This window comes from Lipophrys pholis (genome assembly GCF_963383615.2).
Source record: "Lipophrys pholis genome assembly, chromosome: 18".
Taxonomy (NCBI): Eukaryota; Metazoa; Chordata; class Actinopteri; order Blenniiformes; family Blenniidae; genus Lipophrys; species Lipophrys pholis.
In genome coordinates, this window is record NC_137646.1 from 17,755,884 (window position 1) to 17,778,967 (window position 23,084).

Consider the following 23,084-nt stretch of genomic DNA (forward strand, 5'->3'; position numbering starts at 1 on the left):
CTCACAGACTCTCCCGCGAATCGACTTCCCCACCGAAGCTCCACTTTTCTTTTTTTTTTTTTTGTCATCTCTGCAGTGGTTACCATGCAAATAACACACTCTGCTGGGTTATTGATTGGTTCCACAGATGCAAACAGCAGGTTTAAATGGAAATGTGACGTCCGCATGGAGAGAGATGTAATATGAACTGATGAGCTCAGTTCACATGGAAACATAAGCCCATTTAAGCGGCCCTCGCTGGAAGAAACGGTGTTGCAACATGCAGCAGATCGCAAATCTTTTTACAAAAGGAAATTATTAGTCGACTGATTGATGCAGCAAGAGTCAGCCAGCAAAACTGATTAAAAACCATCAAACGCCAGGAGATTTAATGATCCTTTCACAGTCTGATTTACCTAAATACGGCGTAAAGACGAATTGTGATTAAAATAGGTTGGAAAAATATGATCATATAAAGAAAACGCAATAATACAACCACACTTCTTTATGATTAAAATGTCTTGTAAATCTTGCACAGCAGGTGAAAGAACAGAAGCGGGAAAGCTTGTATTTTTACGCTCCTATTTTCTTCACAAGAACACTGCGGACTGCACAAACAAGCAGTGAAGCCAAGTGGCTTATTATTCAATCTTGCAATTTACCTCCAGAATTCAGGATAATGGTCCCCAGTCCAATGAACAAAACCCGTTTGGAAATTATAGGACAAATGCCAAATTTCCATCCTTGCAGGACATCACACAAAAGTGATCCCCTCGTTATGTTCTGGCAAAAGAAGTGGATTACGTCATCCAAGCCATAGATTACTGAAATCCAAAAGAGTGGACAATGCAGTGGGAAAACATTTACAGCCAGGATTATGTGGGGGGCGGTGGGGGTGTTGTAAAGTAGGATGTATGGAGATGAGAAGAGACTCACAGTAACTGGAGTTTATTTACACTGCCCCCCTCGTCATTAGGATGAATATAGAGCACTTTCTCTTGGGATATGGAATAACAAAGTCCCCCATTTTTTTTTTAATTATTTTTTTTTTTCCCCCCCTCCTCAGAGGGATCGTTTCCTGTGAGCACTATGCTGGAAATAACTCCTCAGGTGAGAGCCCTCAGGGACACATCCAGAGGAAGTGTGCCATTATAACACCCAGCTCATCTCCAAATACTTTGTCTGAGAAGTCGTCTTCTGGAGGAGGCAGGGAAAAAAAAGTGCCTCACTAAAGTATTATCTCAAAACTGTTCTTAAGGTGTCGGCGCCTCGTCCCAGCGGGAGACAATGGCAGACTCTGGAGAGCAAAATCAGACGAATTTATTGGAGTTGGACATGGCACTCTCGGAAATCTGCATTGGTTCAAAGTTTAGGCAAAGATATAAATAAAGTTTTCTCTGTTCCTTGCGGTCATTTTATGTCCAGGCTGACGTGCATCTATTTAGTTAAAAGCGCAAGAAAAAAGCTGGGGCCATTTTTCAAAAATTGATGACGGCCTTGCATAAATTATGCAAACTTTTGTCCTTGTGCCAAGCAGTGCATCTACTGAATAATAATTACGAAAGGGACTTGGGGAAATGAGTATGCAGAATATGAAACACATGCCAATATCCCTCGCCTCTTATGCCCAAATCAGGAAACGGGGACGCACAACTGAGACATAACTGTAATGGTAGTTGACATAACTTTTGATCGTTGTATCTTCTTGATGGTCATGGGGAAAACGCTCCGCAGTTAACAAGCTGAACTTCTCCAACATTTTGAGCCACAACTGCTAAAACCATGACATTTCTAACATCATCTGTACGATTGGCACCAATTAAAGTTCTGGCCTGGCATGTAAATTAACAGTCAGCTGCTTTACTGTCATGTTAAGTGGCTTGGATCGCTGTTGGACATTTACAAGAATTCCCTATCATTTACTTTTTTTTTGTGTGTGTGCTGTGGATACTGGGGCTTGATAACTCCATGAATAAGGCTGTTAAATGTTCACAGTGTGAACGCCTGAGCTCAGCTGGATTTTATATATAGCAATGAACGGAAATCTCGGAAATTGCATTTTTTTTTTTTTGCCCCGACAGACATGAAAGGGCTACTGAACATGTGGTTTTAAGGAAACTAGCAATGAAATATGATGGGTTTCTTTTTTTTATAAAAGAAAAGAGTATTATTTATAAATGTATGTATACCTTTTGCCATTAATAGGTCTCACACGAATCATGACAGACTTTGTTGTAAAATCTCCAGGAAGAGGGAGTGCAAGGAGATGCCGAAGCTAAATCAAACCCCTGGCATGAACAAAGGAACAGAAGGAGAGTTGTTGGTGATTTGATATGCAAATGCAATTACCTTATTTGCTAATCTGGTGTCTCTCCCTTTGGCAAGACTGAGGTGTCCAATTTCAGGTGAATTCTATCCCGTTTTTGGACCTGAAAATAGAGAGCAGTGTACTGTAGCTTCATCAGTTAAAACCGCTTCCTTTTCTTTGTTTATGCGCTGAACTTGAACAGACTCTGCCCTTCAAAGCCGCACAAACTTTTCTCCATATTTCCGGAGCAAATACACAAAAAACACTACGACCACCCGCCGAATATTAAGAGTGTCCCCTTGCGCTGCCACGCGCCTTGTATTCCGAGGCGTATCTACAAGAACCACCATTCATTTCTGCAGTATTTTGAGCAAAAGTAGCTCGTCTGTCAAAAAAAGGCACCATCTCCCGGGAAACAAACATCTCTAACTGTGGTTGGGATATGGCCTATTTTCCCATCATTCTTTTATACAGCTTCACCCAACTTAACATGGCGCTGTCGCCGATCTTTGCTGGCCATGGGAAAAGGTGGCGTACACCCTGACTAGTCTATGTGGGAATACGAAACTTTTGAGGAGATGGACAGCATATTGTTTGTTTTCGAAAAGTGTCTGTTTGAACATTGAAGATTTCTGAAACGAAAACGCTAAAAACATTGTCACGTAAATGGGGCCTTGGTCACAAATTCATCTCAAGTATGTGCTCTTTGACTGTGTGAAGAACTCAGAGCAGCCAAAGAAAACTTGCATATTGCATATATTTTACTTTTTTGAAAAAAAGATTGATGCCACTCTTGTGCCTATAGAATGAATGTGAACCCTGTGGAAGTGGCTTAGCTTAGCATTAGCTTTGATGCTAATAATGGCTGCCATCACTTCAAATCACTGTCAAAAGCACTTTTTACATCATCAAACTAATTTAGCACGCTAATTAGCAAGCTACGAGATCAAGGATGGCAACACTAACATTTGCAATACTTGAGCTAATCAGTTAAAAAAGGCTTCTTGTTGATGCTTTAAAATAATAATTTCTAATTTAACTGTCAAAAAGAAAATTGCAACACCGCGCTGTCCCTCTTCAGGAATAATTTAAAAGCGCCACGGACTGATTGATTGAATACATTAGGCGCTTGCATGTACAGCCTTTGAGAACGGCGGTGACATTTCTTTCCACTTCTTCCATTCGAACATGTCAAAACATGGCTCCACCTTCTCCCTCACGTACGCGAGTGAATCATGAGCACTTTCCATTACTGCGTTGAATACAAAAGCGTCACTAAAAAAGACATCCACCGTCTCGAGGGTAAAAAACACAGATGTCGCACCAGGTCTTCAAGGGACATCCCACGTGGATTTTTGTGGTGCCTTGTTAATACATGTGAAAACTGCATTTTTGGTGCAAATACAATCCCTCCTTGGCCATGTCATTGAATACCAAATTAGTTTACTGAATAAATTAGTATGCATGTTTAGTGCAGAGCATATTGTTAGTTTCCTTTGTTTAATTCCACTGGCGATCTGTTTCATTGTGGAAATGGAGGGGTTGTGTGTGTGGGGGGGGGGCGCTTGATTGATTTATGGAAATTCACTCTCTGCTGATGACATTTGTCAGGCTGTTATATCAATAGCAATCCTGACAGAAACAATAAGCACTTCAACATCACAGAAAGAGCCCAAAATAATGAAGAACACAAGGCAGCGCCACACATAGGAAGATTTAATTATGGGAAAGAAAAAAAAAGAACCTTCACAGTGCACATTTGCATGTCATCGCCGTAGAATTTAACACATGATTTTCTTTCTTAATTCTTTAAAAAAAAAAATGACGTGATCACAAAGTAAAGAGAGATTGACGTTAAATACACACACACACACACACACACACACACACACACACACACACACACACACACACACACACACACACACACACACACACACACACACACACACACACACACACACACACACACACACACACACACACACACACACATCTGCTCGTCAGTGAGCCTGTTGGAAACTGTCACATGCCTGGCAGGTTCTGTAACTTGAGCAGATGGTGCGGCACAATTAGACCCACCAAATCTTTCAATCAATCTCTTGTACGCCATATGAAGAATCTGGAACGGAGCTGGCTGTTTCTGTTAAAGCGGCGCGCTCGTCCACTTTGTGTTCCCGCCCTACGTTTACACGATCGTTTCCGAAGAAGCTGCTGCGCCTCGGTGTTCTTGAAAAGAGATTCTCCCTCCCTCTTATTCCTTCCTTTTTCTGGACGCAAAAACCACACAGACCACTTTTTTTTTTTTTTTTTTGGGGGAAAGTTATTTCCCTCACGCACTGCTCCGCGGTTGCAAAGTCTTCTTTTGATCTCTCGTACTACAATTCCTACAACCTAAACCCCTCCAGCCCTCTCTCTTGGCTTGTTTTTAAGCACTGGGCTGAATGCAAAAGTGTACTGGAGACAATAGGCGAGCGCAAGTGTTTCATTCACACCCAATTACTGTGAAAGGAATTTTTCTGGCCAGAAATTCACAGAGGAGCACAATGAGAGTGTCGGGGAGAGGAACAAGATATCCCTGGCGTTTCACGTTGGGTCCCATGTTCCTCACACAAAAGAGGAGAAAAGCGATCCGGTGTATCCGACACCAGCGAGGGGCCATTAGCTGGAGCTGTTTAAATAAGGATAGCTCTAACCGAGGTGCTAACAGAGGAGGGAAACATCTGCTGCTCGAGCTGAGCCCTCCACGGCCCCGAGGAGTCTCCCTTTGATTAGCGGCCCTCGAAAAAAGCGCCTTCCTCCAAGCGCTCGGATGGAACCGGCACCGAAACGAACCGTGAGCGTGCGAGAAAAACACATCCACAATTAACGGAATGCAAGATCGGGCTCACAAACAATCAAGGGCCATGATCACAGCAACATATGCCGAAGAGACGGATGGGGGGGGGGTAAGTTGTAGGTTATCGGCAGCATCACTGCCGTGCACTTTCTGGGTGGAAAGAGAAACAAACTTGCTCGACTACTTTCTCTCCATCGCATGAAAAAATATGACATAGCGCCATTTCTGGCAGATACAAGCCAAACACCTCACTCAAGACTGGGCCAGACGCCACCTTTGGACTGCCAATCCCACTGTTGTATTTCCCCCACCTGTGACGGGAAGATGATTCACTAGGCCTGCCAGACTGCATCTAGGGACCGTGTGTACTGGGGCATAGTCGCTGCCAGCGCAGACAGGGAGGAAGAGGGGGTGGGGTGGGGTGGGGTAAAAAAAATAAATAAATAAAAATACACACCACCTTCTCCACTGCACTGTGACCTGCGAGCGCAGTTGATAAAATAATGCGGCCTGTGAGCAGATGTATCACAGTCTACCTACTCCGAGAGCAACAATTCACCAATTCGAATCAAGGCATCGAGCCAAATGATTATGATATGGCAGACGGGAGCAAATCTGGGTCTTATACACCGGGAGAATGAAATAAAAATTGCTGTCACCTCGCACGAACACACCAGCTGCACCAGAAATGCAATATGAGAATTATAGGTTAAATTGGATTTTTTTTTTTTTCTTCCTGTTTTTAAAGCGTGCATGTATATGTAATTTTTAGGGTCTGTATTTTTTGTTGTGGAGCCCACGCTCCACCTGTGCTGCATCCTTCCCCTGAATGCACAAACAGCACAGAGACAGCTTTGTTTTGCTCACACACAGTGAATGCTAGTTATAGTCAGGCAAAGCAGATTTCACCAGGATTCCACTACAAGTACCGAAACGGCATAATACAACACAATGCAATTCTGCAAGACCCATTTTCTCTTCGACCTGCAATCTCACATTTCCAGGACTTTATACCCATCTCAACTTTATGTCACAGACTGTTATTTCAAATAACTCTGTGCCAGAGTGAAACCAAGTAATAAAAAAAGGCTTTTTCACAGTCTACAGAAAACAGTAATATGAAATGTGCATTTATTTTAATACTGCGGGGATAATTGCTCAATAAACTCAAGTGCTGTCACTAAACAGTCACACAAACCTGCAAGAATCATCAAATTATTGAAAAGTGAGGTGAGGCAAATTGGTTCCGCGAAGTCTTTCTATGGCATTGATGAGAATCCCATTAAATGTAATCTGTGTTTAATAAATTTCAGTGTATATCTAACTATATTATGCCATAGATTACACGTCAAAAAGAAATCCAATTTATACAGCTGGGGGAACGCCACTTTGTGAATTACTTCAAAAAGTAATATTTCCGTGGCGATGGATGGCAAGAGAGAAAATACAATTATAAAGGCCACAAGAGTTCACACGTCTTAATGCAATGACTTGTGCTCCTTACCATTTCCAGGTGTTCATTATTCTTCCCGTGGATAACATCCTGTGGGTCGCGCCGCGTTCTAATTCCTAATTAACTTCCAAGCACAGAGATCATGGTGGTAAGTGACCCGGGCCTGCCGACAGGACTGGTCGGTGTCTCGGGGCAGAGGGCACTCGCTCGGGTTTGTAGCTGCTCACCAGCTCCTTTGATGGAGTTACTGTACAGCGTGTCATGAAATTGCAAGAAGTGGGTCATGCTATGAGAAAGACGACCGAAATCCTGCCGGAGGCTACGTTACACCAAGCATAACTGCAAACACCTGTGGACTTAAGGGGTAACCCCTGTTAAAGATCCCCTGTTGGGTTCTGTTTACATGCCATTTATCAGTCAACCGAGGAATAAAGACGGCGCAAATACAACAAATGAATAATTCCTGACTCCATGGCTAATCTCCGCTAATGCTGCAAACCTATCGGTGGCATGTTTTTACACTGCCTCCGGGATTAGTCATGTGTACACTCGCGGTGCACATACGTACCGGGGCATTACCGGCACTCGCAGTGAATACAAAGGAGGCCATAGTGACTAAATGTCTGTGTTTGCTTTGGAGAGATCAGGCATGCCCTCCGTGTTACAACACGGGCCACCTGCAGTCTGGGAAATAGGTTTCTGGGGGGAATTAAAGGATTCTGAGGAATGAACAAGACAGACATGAGTAACCTGGCCCAATATACTACTTATCTACAAGCTTATGTTTCACAAAGGAGGCAGATAAGCTAATGCATGCCAGCACAGCGAGGGAATTGGGGAGTGGGTGGGGGGGGGAGGAAAAAAAGAGCAGAAATTAGTTTGGTGGGTGTGGTGTGCGAGGGTGAAGAAAACATACCCAGGTCAAGATCTACAGGAGAGCGGTCAGTTGCGACAGAGCCCGGATGCTTTGAATCACTGCAGAACAGTTAACCATTGACTAAAGGGACTCGGAGCACGGGATCCATGTCATTCGTGGTTATTCTATTCCTGAGACCATGAAAACAAAACATAAAGCCATTATTAAGGCCTCTACCTGCCCAGGGCAGTGAATGCAACACTAATCAATAAGAAAGAAAGGTATTGTGGTCAGAGCACAAGGGTGTGTGTGTGTGTGTGTGTGTGTGTGTGTGTGTGTGTGTGTGTGTGTGTGTGTGTGTGCGCGTGTGTGCGCGTGTGTGCGCGTGTGTGTGTGTTCTGGGTGAGATTATCCTGTCTATTCAGGATCTCTTTCATATAGGTGGTCTACATTTTAGACAGGCATCATTCTGCTAACAATTTTCATCTAATTCACTGTTTAAGACTAAGACCACTTCAAGTGAAGTTCGCGTTCCGGCATTCCTTCTTGAAGTTAGCAATTATTAACTATATTAACTTCAAGTTGAGCCTGTCTTACATATTTACTCTGGACAAGTTTGAAAAAAAAAAGAAAGAAATAGGTTGGACTTCATTTTAGTTCAAGCTCGTGTGAGTAATTTTTGAGACGTCATTGCAATGGCCAGAATTGAGTTTGTCGTTAACAAAATAGCACCCAATTCAGGTAAAAAAGTGCAGCAATTTAATACAATTTGTCTCAGTAGATCAGTGCAATGACGTTTACAGCAGCTTGGTTTTTTGTTTTAGTTTTTTTTGACACAACCAGAATTCAAAATGCTCATGTGGCTTCAAAATAATTAAACATATATTTGAAAAAAAAAAACGTTAGAGCTGAAATATTTGTAAAATGAATAGGTGGGTGTCATTTTCCTACCAGTTTGTCCACAAAGACAACATTCCTTTGTCACACAGCAGTGCAGTGGAATCTTTCCTCTACATTTCATCCATCCCAAAGGAGCAGTAGGCAGCCGCCGTGCAGAACTGAGGGCTTTTGCAGGTCCCCGAATTCGAGCCAGTGACAAGCGTGTCTCATTTACCCCCGGAGAAAGGGTTTTCAAACTGGAGGAGGATGAGACCAAAATCTAACTTGACTTCAGAATTAAGCACAGGATTTTCTTTCTATATCAAATTTAGAGATATAATAACTAACGGCTGGTGAGATTGATAGGCAATAAAAGACATGAGTTTTTTTTTAGTTATGGTTAAAGGTTACCAAATCTTTATATATAAACTGCCTCCATTGTAACATCAGAATTTTTTTCTAAGAAATTAACGGGGGGAAATGGTGCAGGGATAAAGCATCTTTACGTCCCCCCAGATTACTCCAGCTGCTGCGCCTTGCCTGAAGCTGTGGTGCCCCCCCCCAGGGCCCGTCACACACTTTGGGAACCACTTCTCATCGGAAACTGGAACTGAACCCAGTTTATGATGGGCAACACATGCGCACACACTGATCATGACAGTGCTCACACCATTACGTGACTCAAAAGTGAAGTAACCAATGAAAAAAAGACACAATGGTTGTTTGTTTTTTTTCACAATTTCATGAGTCGCAGGAACAAAAAATAATGGTTGCTTACAAAATTGCACAACACTTCATAGTAAATCACCTCAGTAAATCTCTTCAAGTTCAAAAGCCTTGACAGCTTTGGCATTTGACACTGAATGACCTTTTTTTTTTTGTCCCCCTACGATAATTGACAAGTGCTGCTTCCACTTTATCGTCTGCAGCGAGTTCGGCAGAAACCCGCTCAAGCACTTCACAATAAGCCACAAGTGACAAAATTGAACTTCAGTTGTCGAGTACCACAATTCCATCCCTGGTGTGTATTACGCAATTATCCACAGCGCCAGGAAACAAATCCCATTGACTTGACTCCTGTTTAATTATTCTACTTGATAATCCTTTCCCGTTCCCTCCTTTACTCTCTAAACCCAAGGAAGAAAAAAGAAAAAGGAGGAATCTCTTCAACCATTTAAAAAAACAAATCTCTACCTTTGCCGAGAATTGCACGGGTCCCTGCATGTCAGTTTGCATTTAGGAGAACTCACCTGCAGCAATTTTGTTTTTGTTTTTTTTCTTAAACGGAACAAATGTGGCACAAGACACAATGGGGTTTCAGACAGCAGAGGTTCATTTTTTTTATTTTTTTTCCAAGTGAAAAAAACAAAACAAAACCACTGCCACTGAAAAAGTATTGCCCAGGAAGCAGGACACCGTAAACTCATGAAAAGTGCAGTACACTTCTCATCACCAAAGACACACTACATATTTCTTTGAAAGACAAAGTGTTAAGTTAGGCTACTCCGCACACTGTCAATAGTGACGTTCATCACGAGGGCCGGCCAGTCTATATATTGATTAAACCATCCATCACTTAAACTCTACAAGACATTATTTCTAATTAAAAAGAAAGTCATAAATTGTGCCCTTTATTGCCAGGCTGGGGCTGTAAATAAAATCAAGGGAGGGCAGAACCAGATTGCAGCCCCTATCCCCGGTTTAGAGGCACCGTAAAAAGGACAGACGAGTGAGATGGCACCTTTGGGATCCTTGCTCATCGCCAGCGGGCCTGACAGGAGGGAGGTGCTCTGCTCCGTCCCACATAAACAGATGCAAATCAATAATTTCTACGGTTGTGTTTTTATAAGACAGGTGCTTACTCTCGCAGGGGCCGAGGAGCAGGCGATGCATATGGAGAACAAATATGGAGATTAAATTTTCATAAACCACTCGGGAATATGCAAAAAAGGGACAGCGTTCGGTGTACTTGACGATGATGTATAATCATAAGAGGTCATGAAAGTGTACGACTCGCTCCATCACGCAACTGGGTTGGCCGGTAGGCTGGCAGTGACAACAAGCTCCAATTATGTCTCAGCGTCTCCGGTTCCTTCTGCTTAACAACAATTTTGGTGCCAAATGTGAAGTGGAGGGATATTATTTAATGATTCCTGTTGATAAAGAGGCCATCCGTACACCTAGATTGTGGCCAGCGCTCTAATGGTGGACCCACAAATGCAGACTGGTGTTCTCAGCCATAACAGAGGACACTTCACATTTGACAACTTCTGATTACCTCAGCGTGTACGCCGGTTGTCAGGCAGTGAACTCCGCTGACAGCCAGCCGCGGAGTGGCAGAAACGTTGGTTATTTTTTGATGGGCACAGAAGGACGTCTGATTTCACAGGTACCCGCCGAAGGGAGGGAGGAAAAGGGACAGAATTGGGGGAAGAAAATGAAGAAAAGGCATGTCATAGCCTCCACTGTCAACAAAGAAAAGCGTGTTGCAATCATGATTCATCTGTCACCTCTTTTTTTTTCGGTTGGCTGCCAAAGCATGAAGAGCCATGACGAAGGACCTCACAAGTTCCGACTGCGATTTGGTAAGATGGAAGCGGCGGGGGGACACATATTTGGTTTTTTTCGATCGCCAGAGACCTTGCCGAAGCAAAAGAAGTCTTGACGAGAGACAGTAGGAGAAAATCACCCTCTGGGGGGAAACGAGAACTAATGAGTGAGCTAAAAAGGACAAGACGGAGTGATCCTCTATAAAAAGACCAGCAGTAATCTCTTCCTCGTCTCCCTCGCCTCTCCCCTTAATGTCCTAAGAGATCTTGGCTCCTCCGTAAAGCCTACTGCCTGCGCACATCAAACAGAGATGATTAGAGCTGCACACCTTTCCAGAGCTGAAGCTTTTGGACAGGGTGCAGCAAAAGTTCAAGGGAGACTTGGTGCTACAAAAAAAGCTAAAGAGGGAAAAAAAAACAAAAAAAAAAAACGCTTTTTCAGGTGAGCCCGCATGTCCCACCCTCCCCCGTGTATCAGAATAGATCAGACCAGCTTCCGCAATATCAGCAAGTACTGCACGATCCACTTACCATATCTATAGCTTGTTCCCTCAAAGTCCAAAAAACAGCAGTGTTCTTTTAATTAGGGACATTCTACTTCTTTTTTTTTTGCCATCATGATTTCATTGTAAACCCCAGAAACACAAGCAGAGCTCGAGTTTAATCGGCGTTAACTGATCGTTCCGTACCTTTACATTAGCATGAATGGTCACAGCAAGGAGATAAGGGTGGGAGGACGGGCACAGCAGGGACAGCAGGAATGGATCGGATGGCAGAAGATGACAGAGAATGGGCCGTGTGAGTAGCTGCTGTGCGAGTCTCCTGTCAAGGGTGTTGTTTTATTAAGTCGCAAAAAAAAAAAGAAAAAAAAAATGCCAGGGCAGGTATCAGGAGAGAAGCCAGGCACATGACAAGATACTTTCACTGACATCCCAGAAACCCCTTCCCGTCCAGAAACAGCTAAAATAGCTCCCATTCAAATGCACCATACTCTGCACCATACTCTGTCAGACTGGAAGAGCCACTTACCTCCACCAATCAAAATGAGCAACGCTTTCACCTCCGTAGCCCAACGGGAAAGAAGAGGTGGGCTGTGACAAGCAATGACAATGTAGGGCTTTACATGGAATGGTAGGAGAAGACAAAAAAAATATTAAATAAAAATCAACATCTGACAAAACATAGTGTCCAAAATCAGCCCCCCACACTGAAGTTAAAGAAATAGGTCGACCATTTGGGAAATGTGAGCAATCGCTGTCTTGCAAAATCTGTCTCAAGATTTAGCAAGAGTAGAACAGAGAAGACAGACAATCTGGCCAGGTCGAACCTGCTGAGACGAACATTTCAAACTACACTAAAGTCCAAATACACATTGAGATCTTTTTTGGGGGAATATAACCTGGAAATTTATATGCACTGATCGTGAGTTCAGTCATGAACCGCCAAAACCAAGAGTCCTACACTCGTGTAAGCAGCAGACACCTAATTACAAATGCAATGTCATTATCAGCAACTATGCTGATTTTGTTACCCGATGGAGCGAGCTCGCAATTTCTATTTAGTTACAAGCACTGATGACAGCACCAGCAGACACATTAGCATGTTATCAAACTTCTGTTTGCTCTCTTGGTGTGAAATCAAATAGTCTTATTTTCCAAAACTCCTGACACATTTCTTTACCCTCCTAACTGTTGCTGAACTACTGATTTGTACAGCTGTGTCAAAGTGTGAAAACTCACTTCGCTCCGATAAGGTATTTTATATTCCTTGGTGAATTATACAATTTGCAGGGTTACAAATGCACGGATGCATGCAGGAATTACAGATTGGGGGATGAAAAAAAAGAAAAAAAATAGGGTTTAATAACGATAACGCAGTTCAATAGAGCAGGTGAAGACATGAATATTGTATTGGGAGAGGTAGAGTGGGTGAACATGCACCGTGTCTCAGCAAACACCACATTAGGCTCAAGGAGATGCACATAGAGCACAGTGTGCATGCTTGCCAGTGTGCTCAATCAGCACGAACAAAGCACACACATAAGCACATCTCTGGAAAAACATAAACAACATTCTGAATAATTAAGGTTACAGCTGCTTTAACTTCACAACAAAACAGTGGCTTGCGCAAAAGAAAACAAAGAGGCATGGTCTGAGGTGCAGCAATTAAAGCCAAATTGGATTTTATTTAAAAACTCACATCCATTCACATGACATCGCCAGCGCTACTCCTCAATTATTCACAGAGCGCGTGAAGCAATATGTGTTGCTGCGACGGATCATTTAAAAAGAAGGCCTGAACGTGGCTCCTGAACATAACATAGCACAAGCTCACCTCAGCTTCACCAACGGGGACAAAATGGCCACAAGCGCATCCGAGCCAATATATTTCCAGCCGGTTCCTGTTGTCAACAAATTTGTCATTATCAGCCGCTCACAACATAAAGCAATGTGTGCCTTTGAGGTAATCTGGTCATTTAGAGGGTTTTTTCGATACCCTGTACGGTATCCTTGAGACGGCCTGTTTCTGGGCTGACCGTGGTCACCCAAGTAACAGGACACGGGCAACAAAGACGGGCAAAGTCAACTACCTCTGGACGGGATTCAAATTGGAGAACACTGCTGACATCGGCCAAAAGCAATCCACTGCCTTTCCATTCAAATGACCTGTTTTGCATCATTTCGAGAAATCCGGCCAGGATCTCGCTATGAAAACAAACGGCAGGGCTTTAAGATAACAGAACCAAAACTTGGCACGCCTCATGTCATCACAGGCCCATTATGGTCGGACTGACTTCAATAGCTGGTGCTATAGGAAACCACATCGGGCATGCAAAGCATTGTAAATGGACACAGACGTTCACACTATTCAACAAAGCTCCAAGGAAGCTTTGAAGTTCAGACTTTGAGATCTTGCCTCAATAAAACAAGATCTATATGGATAATACTGTACATGCAAAGGAAATAAGGTTTCAGTGTTGCTCAGCACAAGAAAGTAGTCTCCATGAAACAGATTAGGCCTAATACAAAGTGACCACGAATTAGGCAAAAGAAGGTACATCAAATGAAGTTTGTAATTCCACGTCGGAGCACATTAGGATATTTAGCATCAAAGCGACCCCCGGCTTTTAATTCATTTGACATCTTTCAGCACTAATACAGTATCTGATTTCTGAGAAGCACCAGTACACGGTCACCCAGCACGACATCTGAAGGAAAGCAGCGGGTTGTAGGACAAGTCGTCCAAATGTGTTTCTATGCAGAATAAAGACCAGAGTCATTATGTCTGTGCCAGATTTTCTGCTTCATATCTAGAAAGCGCAAGCCAGCAGCACGCATAACTACCGCCTGCTGCTCTCAATGTTATTCAAATGACAGCGCAATTCCATTTTCACCTTGCAACTAATGTGATCATTACTCCTGTGTCAGCAACATTTACCGTCCTTTGCTTTGAGCTGGGTATGCTACCAAACCGGCAAATTCATTTCTAAAAATGGGATTACCCCGAAACGTGTGCGTGTAGTCACTGGGATTGAGCTCAGACACACGTCCCAATTAATTCTCTCAGGGAAAAACTCCCATCGCAGCAAGTCTCATGAAGCAGCCACATGGAGAAGATGAGGCTCTGTGGTCTTATCAAAAAAGGTGATATGACACATTCTCCGGCGGAGCCACTTTTTAATGTCTTGATCTTGTTGAGTACGATGTTGTAAAGTCGCATAAAAACATCAACCGGGGCTTGAGAAGCAATGTAAACAGGGTGTGACCCCCCCCCCAATTTAAAAAAAAAAAAAAAATGCACTGCCACGAGGAAGTTGTTAAGCAAAGAGGAACAGCGGGGCGGGGTGTATCGAGTCAGATGTGGAGGAATTGGTGTAGATTGATGTTGCAGTGTGTGCTTGTGTTTGTGTGTGTGTGTGTGTGTGTAGGTGTGTGCATGAGTGGGGGGGAGGGGGGGTGCATCAGCCGGCAAACCTATCATCCACAGAGCCCACCAGTACACTCTGGAGGGCAAACAATCTCCCTAATTGAATTCAATCCAGGCTCACAGCAGGGGGCTCCGAGGCCAGTGGCTCCATTCAGTATGGAGAGGGTGGCGGGAGGTGCACGTGTGCAACGGCAGGACAGGGGGAGGGGGAGGGGGAGAGGGGACGGCAAGGCTTTGGCTGGCGTGACAAGTGAGCGAGGAAAGGGAAAGGAGATAAGTACAAGGAGCAGGGAGCAGACACGAGCTCACCGAAGACAACAATGACAGGCAGGGAGGGGAGGAAGACAGAGCTCAGTGCGTGAAGGTTTCACTGGTTAAGGGTGGGTGAGTTTGGGGGGGGGGTTGCACAGAGCAAGAGACTCATGGCGTGGAGAAACGGGAGCCGGCTGCGCTTTTGCCTGATTACACCAACAACATAATTTGCATCAGGGAATGAAATCCAAACACACTCGGTAGATACATATGGTTTCCTGATCTCAGAGAAGAAAAAGAAGCCCTCCTTGTCGCCGGCGGCAGAAATTAAAGGCTTCCCACTGGTGTCCCACAGATTTGCATATGAAGATAAGCACCTATCATGGATCATTTTCATAAACATCCTATTGCACACACAGAACAAGCCCAATTGGCCCACATGAATGCTCTTCATTACTGTGTTGTGTTACTGTGGCGGCGGCACATCTTGTGTGCTTAATCTTGCTTCTACGGCGTATTCACGGCCTTCAATGAGACATTTCCAGGCCCATTTATCAAGTCTGATGCCTTCAGAAATGGTGACAAACTCATACAATACCTCGGTGCGAGAAGGAGTCTGGCTCGTGAGCGCTGCTGCTTACAAATCCCCGTGTATCACATTCCCGATAATAAAAGCATGGTCTGTACCTGGAAGGAAACACAAGAGAACAAGCAGGTCAGGAAACTGGGCGTAATAGTGTTGCGTCTGTAAAACACAGCAACACTCATTCTTTCAAGAGCAGTGACAGGGGACATAACTTAAAAGTTTAGGAGGAGGGACCTTTAATGTCTGAAACATGAATTTAAGTTACCATCAGGAGGCCTGTGTGCATTTAACGCCCAACACTGATTTACAGGCACAAACTGGAGCAACAAAAACCACCGTTGCATAGTCAGATGCTTTTACTAACCGCCAAAGTTGCAGTTGACGTTAATGTCTGTCTGGGCAGCAATAATAAATGTAGTGAAGACTGTTCAGGAATGTCGTAAAAAGTATTAGGTGAAGGTTTCCCTGAGATATTGGATTTGCAAAAAAAAATGGGTCAAACACAGGAACTCTGAACTCGGGCCCATAAAATCTAATTAGGTTATTTTTGAGCAAAAGAAGTGTGTCTGAAAATAATTATCTCAAGACATTATCGTAGTCGAGGGCTGCATAATGGTGTAGTGCTTAACGCTCCCGCCTCATAGGAAGAATGTCCCAGATCTCGACACAGGTGGTACAGGTGGAGCTTCTTCTGTGCACATTTTGCAATGCGAGTCCAAAAAACATGCGTTTCGGGCAAACTGATGACTCTAAACCTCTTGTTATACGAGTGTGTGGCGTGTGTGTGTGTGTGTGCTGTGATGCAGTGTACTCCGTCTTCACCCATAGTCGGCTGCAGCAGCCACCACCCATACGCTGGATAATGCGTGCAGAAGATGATGATCGCAGTGAATTAATGGAATTACATGACATCAATTGACATCGTTGATATCTTTGCGCTTTACTGAAATAAACTGAATTAAAAAATGTCAAAAATATGCACATGAATAACTGAAAAATGATACAAGTCCAAACTAAAGCTCGTTATCGGTCTGCCTTACATTATTTCTGAAGCGCCGTACCTGAAGTGTTAGAAGGAAAACGTACTTTCTTTTATTCAAAAACTTCCATATGGATTAAGTTTTGAAAGTAGACAAACACATCTTCTTAATTCAACATTTGAATTGTTTCAGTTTGATCCCACATAACAGAAATATGCCTCAGGTCATATTTACACGTGAGTATTCATGAGCAATGTGATCTTAGTCGTCTCTTGGATTATTTTGTAAAGAATAGGATCCGAAAATTCCGCAAACTGCGTCTCCACCCAAAACAATTTAGTTTCAATAAGCCAATAATTCCATTTTGACTTTTGACAACTTTGACTTGACCTGAGCCATAATTCTAGAAACGTCTTCACAAGTCTTTAACGCATCATACAAGAAACCTTTGACCTTTAATCTGACCTTCAACTTTTCGCTACTGTAATCAGCTTCTCTGAGTGAGACTGGACCACGTTTAGAAAATAGTCTGAAAGGTTTTCAAGAGACACTGCATTAATGACAAGTCATACGATGCAAGAGGGTTGGGGATAGTCAATTTATACAACGTTTTCAAAATAAAACAGAAAACTTTGATTACATTTTGGGAGTCTGTTTACACGACAATGGTGATTTTTTTTTCAAAATGTTCTGACTATCTCCATGTAAATGGGTGAAGATACAACTTTTCTGAAATGGTGTTTCTGCGTATGTGCACCACAGCTGTAGTAAATAGTTCTTCTGCACGTGGCGGCCTCCAGAATGGCGTGACTCCAAGTCCATATGCTCCTGGGACTTGGTAGTTTTATAGTTGAGAGTCACCCAGAATTACAATCCAACTTGGTGGTCTGTCCAATACGAATGTCCCGTTTACTCGCCATTGTTAATATTTGTAGCGTAATGTTCTCTCCACGCGAGTGTGTGTGCTTTCATGACAAAAACAACCAACGGTGCCCACTAGTGGCCCAACATGAAAAGTACATTTGTCAGCTTCCCTGACATTTTTCATGTTCGATTTTAAAGCGTTGGCGTTTAAACGCAAAACTTTTCTCAAACTTTTTCACTTAGAATGTTGCGTAAACAGGGCAAAGGCCCTACAAAAGTTACTTATATTATTCCCAATCAGTGTCAGAAATGTTACTTTCTCCCAGTCACATCTCGCGCAAACTCTTTGTTTTCCTCTCTTCTGGGTCGGCCATTATTAAGTAGCATCTTCATGAATTTTTCAGTTGTTGTCTGGGTTCCCACACTGGCGCTGGAGCCCGATTGCCGCTGTATGAAGTGCTATTCAGGTCACATCAGCTTTTAATGGCTGATTTATTAGGGCCCAACAGGGGCTTGGTGATGGGCTGCAGGACAAAGAGCCTGTTTTAAACTGCATTAACACTCTGCAGTAAATATCCCATACGACATTAGCATTTTGATGACGGCCTCCCCCAGTCACCTTTTGCGCTGTCCTGTTTTCCCTCGAACACGTTGCGCTGTCCTTCGCTGGCTCTTTGCCTTTGTATCAATCCATCTTTTGTGCGTACCACATTCTCTCTCTCTCTCTCTCTCCCTCTCTCTCTCTTCAGCCTTCACGTCCCTCCAATCGTTCCACTTTTCTCTCGACACTTTCAATATATACTTTGACTGTGCTGGCACCGAAGCGCACAGGGGAAGTGGTTGACATTAATTATACCTGAATTAATGAACTGCACGTGCACATGAATTTGAATTGTATTCATTGATGTTGAAAAGAGTGCGTTTTTTTTTTTTTTTCCCCATCACCTTCAGTGTTTGAAAAAAAAAAAACAAAAAAAAAAACATGGCACCTTACTGCGTTTGTTGTGGTGATGCCAACGATCCTTACATGATTTATAATTGGATCTTATATGCAATCATAAAACTGATGAGCCCCAAAGCTTTTGTGATTGAGGTGTCTATAACAGCTTATGGTCTTGAATTAGAAGATTAAATTAAAAAGCTTTAATCAGTGTGTTCACGATGCAAATTAGGTAGATATTGGTTCTGACAGAATTATCAAGATTCTTTTCTTTTTTTTTAACCTGTTTGTTCCAATCTACATGGGTTGCCCGTCACATGTCAACATGTTTGTTTCAACACTAGGGCATGGCATACAAAAAAAAAGGCAGCAACATAACATAACTCCAAAACATTTGTCGCGAGCGCCATATTTCAAACTGTACATGTGTCACTGATCAAATCCATGCTGAGTCCGAATGTGGCTTTTTTTTGAGTTGCGCAGAGATACTACAAAAGAAAAGCAACAAAAAGATTAATAAATAAAAACGTTATTGTATTGCCAAATTTCTAAATATCATCTGGGCTCAATGGCCTGCCGATCTTGGCTTTGGCACAAGTGCCGGGGCCATGCTTCATCAAATCTGTGGTTTATTATGTTTGATGGAGTTTGAGACTTTGGCAGCGAAAGCAGATGATATAGGTCAACCCAGCTAAACGGCTGAAACTAGTTTGGTCAACGGAGCATCTGCCAGTCATTTGGAAGGCCTGGAAGTGTTTGGAAACGGACACAATCACGCCATATTGCAACAATCCCCAACGCAAACTGTTGCACTAAAAGGAAAAGTCCCGGTTCACCGACAACCCAAAATTAAACTCATATTCCGGACGGTAAAACGGGCCGTAGCTGGCTTTTATTATGTGCTTCCACTAGATCCGTTTTTTTTGTTCGGGCTAATTTCTGGTAATTATCGCCATTGTGCAAATCTTTAATTTCACACATTTTCCTCCTTTAAAACCCACTGCTCCTCTCCCTGGTCTTCCTCACTGAGCTGAGACGCTATCAGAGCCAAATTTACTGCTCCCTCGTAATCATCGGTGTTAAAGCACTGGCAGTTGTCGGGAACTGAAGCTTCCAAAATATCTTCAAAGACTTTTGGACCAGAGAAATATACGCCAGGCAGTTCCCAGCACCCAAGGCAATCTTCTACCATTACTACGAGGTTGTTCCATTCAAAGATATGCGGCAGCATTCAAGTACCGAGGCACGGATGACCCGGTGTGACACCATTTGAGAAAGCCGCTTATTAAGGCTGGGATGCTCATTAATGAAAGCACTCGGGGTTATTTTAGGTTTACACTGCAACACCACATAGCCGGCATTAGGGCTTTAACCATTAAGGAAGAATAAGATTACAGCTGCTATTGTTCTGCACTTTATTGCATTTGCAGTGTGCATTATGCCGGGGGAAGGATTCCCCCCTTCTTGTCCAATACAGCCCCGCTTCAGCTGAGATATTCTTATTGGCGGTGAGGGGGGAAATCCACCCAACCCCCACAGTATGATTTATGTTACTTCACCATCAGAATGGAAAAACAAATACAGTCGGGAAATAACAATGAATACCTATTCTATACAAAGAAAATTTGATTTCAAGATGACTCAAAACTGCAGCACATCCACACATTTCTGCTTTAATACAAATGAAACATTTCAGGCTGTTTTTTCTCAGGAATCTACAAGTTTGTGCTCACTTTTTACAACTTGCACCAAACATATGGTTTGTTTTTATGTCAAAAGCCAATTCTGTCACAGCCAGGATTTAAACCCAGATCCCAAACACCATGCAACAGGTTTTTTTTTTTTTTTAACTGCTGCCATGCATATAGCGATACGAAATATATAAAAATTTGAAAACATTTCCGTTGATTTAGTTGAAAAAAAAAAATAAAAGTCATTTGTAAGTGTTTCAGTTCAGAAAGAGACCAACATGAGTGAGAAACGATACCATAATAAGTCCAATGAGTCAAAGTCTTTCCTCAGATTTGATGATCTGAGGATAACTTATGCTAAAACACAAAGATAAAAAAAAGTAGAGTAGCTTGTCGTCGCCATAGACCGCTCAGTTTACCCTTCAAAAGGCGTTGACATTAACAGTTTAGTGCATCAAGGGAAAGAGGGATGCTGAAAGAGAAAAAAAAATGTTGCATCGAGGTACTTTTATTGAGTCATGAAAGGAAAAGGGGAAATGAAGTGTATACTAAAGTTCATAAATATTGTATAACAGTTGGATTAAAAGATCTGAAAAGAAACTACAAACATGTTGATTGTGTTCCATAAGTCCCCATGCATTCGTGATTTAGAATCCAATTACTTCCTTAACAAGATTTTTTTTTTTTTAAGCACTACACAATGTTAAAAAAAAAAAAAAAAAGATATAGTAGTTATTTGGATGCTTCTACAAACCGCCATTATAGAGGTTTTGTATTAAAAGTCTTAGAAGGGCAATTTCAAATAATGTAGAAAAAAAGGGGGTTTTATGTTAAGTACAGGTCTGCTGAGATACCATTATGAGGCTAAACTGAAAGTGGGATTAATTTTACATTATGTTATTAGAGTTTCACCGGCTGCGAAGGATATGGGAGTAGTTTTCAGCGGCAAAGAGCAGACAGTGATGTGCAGGTTGTTTTTTTTTGTTTTTTTTTGTTGGAAACTGCCCAATAAGTAAGCCTGAATCTCAACACATCTGCAAGTCAATGATTGCCGGTTGTGAAATGCATGAGCGGACATGGAGGTATTATATGTCGCGACTATACAGCACTAACACACACACACACCACTTCCCTTTTTTTGTCTCATTATTTTCTGTGCACTGTTTTCCAGTTCCCCCTGTTGAAAGGAGTGCTTTCTAAATTACAAAGTGATGAAACACGGCATGACTATACAGCTCTTGCCGCCATGAACTTGCACCCAAATGTGATTTCACACCCCGAAAGTGATTCATTGTGATACTGCGCTGGATGTCACTGCCGAGTGTGGCCGTGCAGCAGCAGACCGTATTTCCGACCGCCCCCCCCCCCGACAGTAATGTTGTGTCGAACAAAGCTTTTACTTCCACGTACGACTGAGGGTTTCATCATCCTACAGATTTTAAAGGAAATGAAAGACAGCATTACAGGAGGACGGGGACGGGATCAGCGTTTCTCTTTTCGTTAAAAGGAGTACACAGTGCAGCAGCTGACTGGCTTTTTCGACGTGCACGCTGAAATAAATTGACTTCCGGTTTTTAAATCAGCTTATAAAATCTCTGTGGATAAGGATTTCAGATATGTTTAGTTGCAGATTAAGCTTTAATTATACGTACGGTGTGTAAGACACATGAATGCAAGTGGCAAAGAAAGTGATTAGTAACTTAGAATGTTGTGTCTTTTGCAGGCGTGTCTTCCTTTTTATTTAATTACAGATAAAGGAAAAGACAAAAGGCAACATAAGGAATTAAATTATGCTCCTCACATGAATTCCACTCAGTATGTGAGAGATGAGAAACCTCTTTATGTTGATGTGAAAATACTTTTTATATTATTTCTGATGTCCAGCAGCCTTGATCACTATGCAGAGGAGATAAATGGCGAATAACAAGGAGAAAGGGGGATTTCTAATCTAGAGGGTGACTCTAGTTCTCCTGCTCCACCTGAGCACCTATTCCTGATATTTTTAGGTTTCATTAGGGAAGGTGGTCATGCTGACGAAAATGAAGGGATGAAAACAATCTAAAGACCTTTTTGTTGATCGAGCAATTAACTGATTCTAACTTCAGGGTGAGCCTGCAAATAGATGTCATCCCCCGCAGCAATTAAACGTGTGAAAAATGTGACAGGCTCCCCGACGGATCTATTTGTGGGAACGATCGTAAAAACCCCACTGAAGAAATCCAACGACGCAATGTATGTGCAGTTGAATAATGAACGGAAAGCCGAAGCGTACAAATACTAAAGAAAACTCAAACGTGTTGCTAAAAGCTTTTTGCGACGCACGGGAGATTTGAATCAACAAAAAGTTAATTTATATAGTTTGTCAGATCAGCTCCGGTCGCGGTCTGCCCCTCTCAGACTGTGTTCCCTCAGACATTCTGGCTATGCACTGTTTTAAGGTAGATAACAAAAGAACTGGGGCATGAATTTGATCGACTTGAAGAGAAAACTGGGCAGCAGTGAAAATCACCCCTGCTGCAGGAAACTTGTGCACGATAGTTTCTCTTTTGGAATAATTCAAAAACTTCAGCCACCCCCCAAACCTTATCACCGCGCGTCAAATCAACCTGCTACCGGCAGACAATAGCACGTATGACAAAGCGGCGGACGCATGCGGCCGCCGTGTGACTGATCCAAGTCGACAGCCTGTGGTGTGTCTTTATAAAAGCATTTACTGAGCCGCGGCGCCGTGGCCTGCCGAAAGCTCATCAAAGAGTGGCTTATTTTATCAGCCAAGTGGAAAATGTGCTGAGAGCGAGGGGAGAGAGGCAATAGGGAGGAAGTCAGCGAGAGTAACTAAGCTATTGTGCCCATCGCTGACCCAAACACCCACATTACAGTAGTCGTGGCCGCTCACAACAAAAGCCCTAATCGGCGGAGCGGCGCTGTAAATTAAATGACCCTGTCGCTGTGACACTGTAACTGACGAGCCAGCCCGTGCA

At 42.9% G+C, this 23,084-nt stretch overlaps 1 protein-coding gene across 2 annotated transcripts in view; it reads right to left on the minus strand.

Annotated features, from left to right (window-relative positions):
- Window positions 1–23,084, minus strand: part of LOC308124001 (adhesion G protein-coupled receptor L3) — a 236,365-nt gene that overhangs the window by 191,585 nt on the left and 21,696 nt on the right. For both annotated transcript variants that reach the window (XM_080486757.1, XM_080486756.1), the window contains exon 2: window positions 15,641–15,729. The gene's annotated coding sequence lies outside the window, so the exon portion shown is untranslated. The remainder of the gene's footprint in view (window positions 1–15,640; window positions 15,730–23,084) is intronic.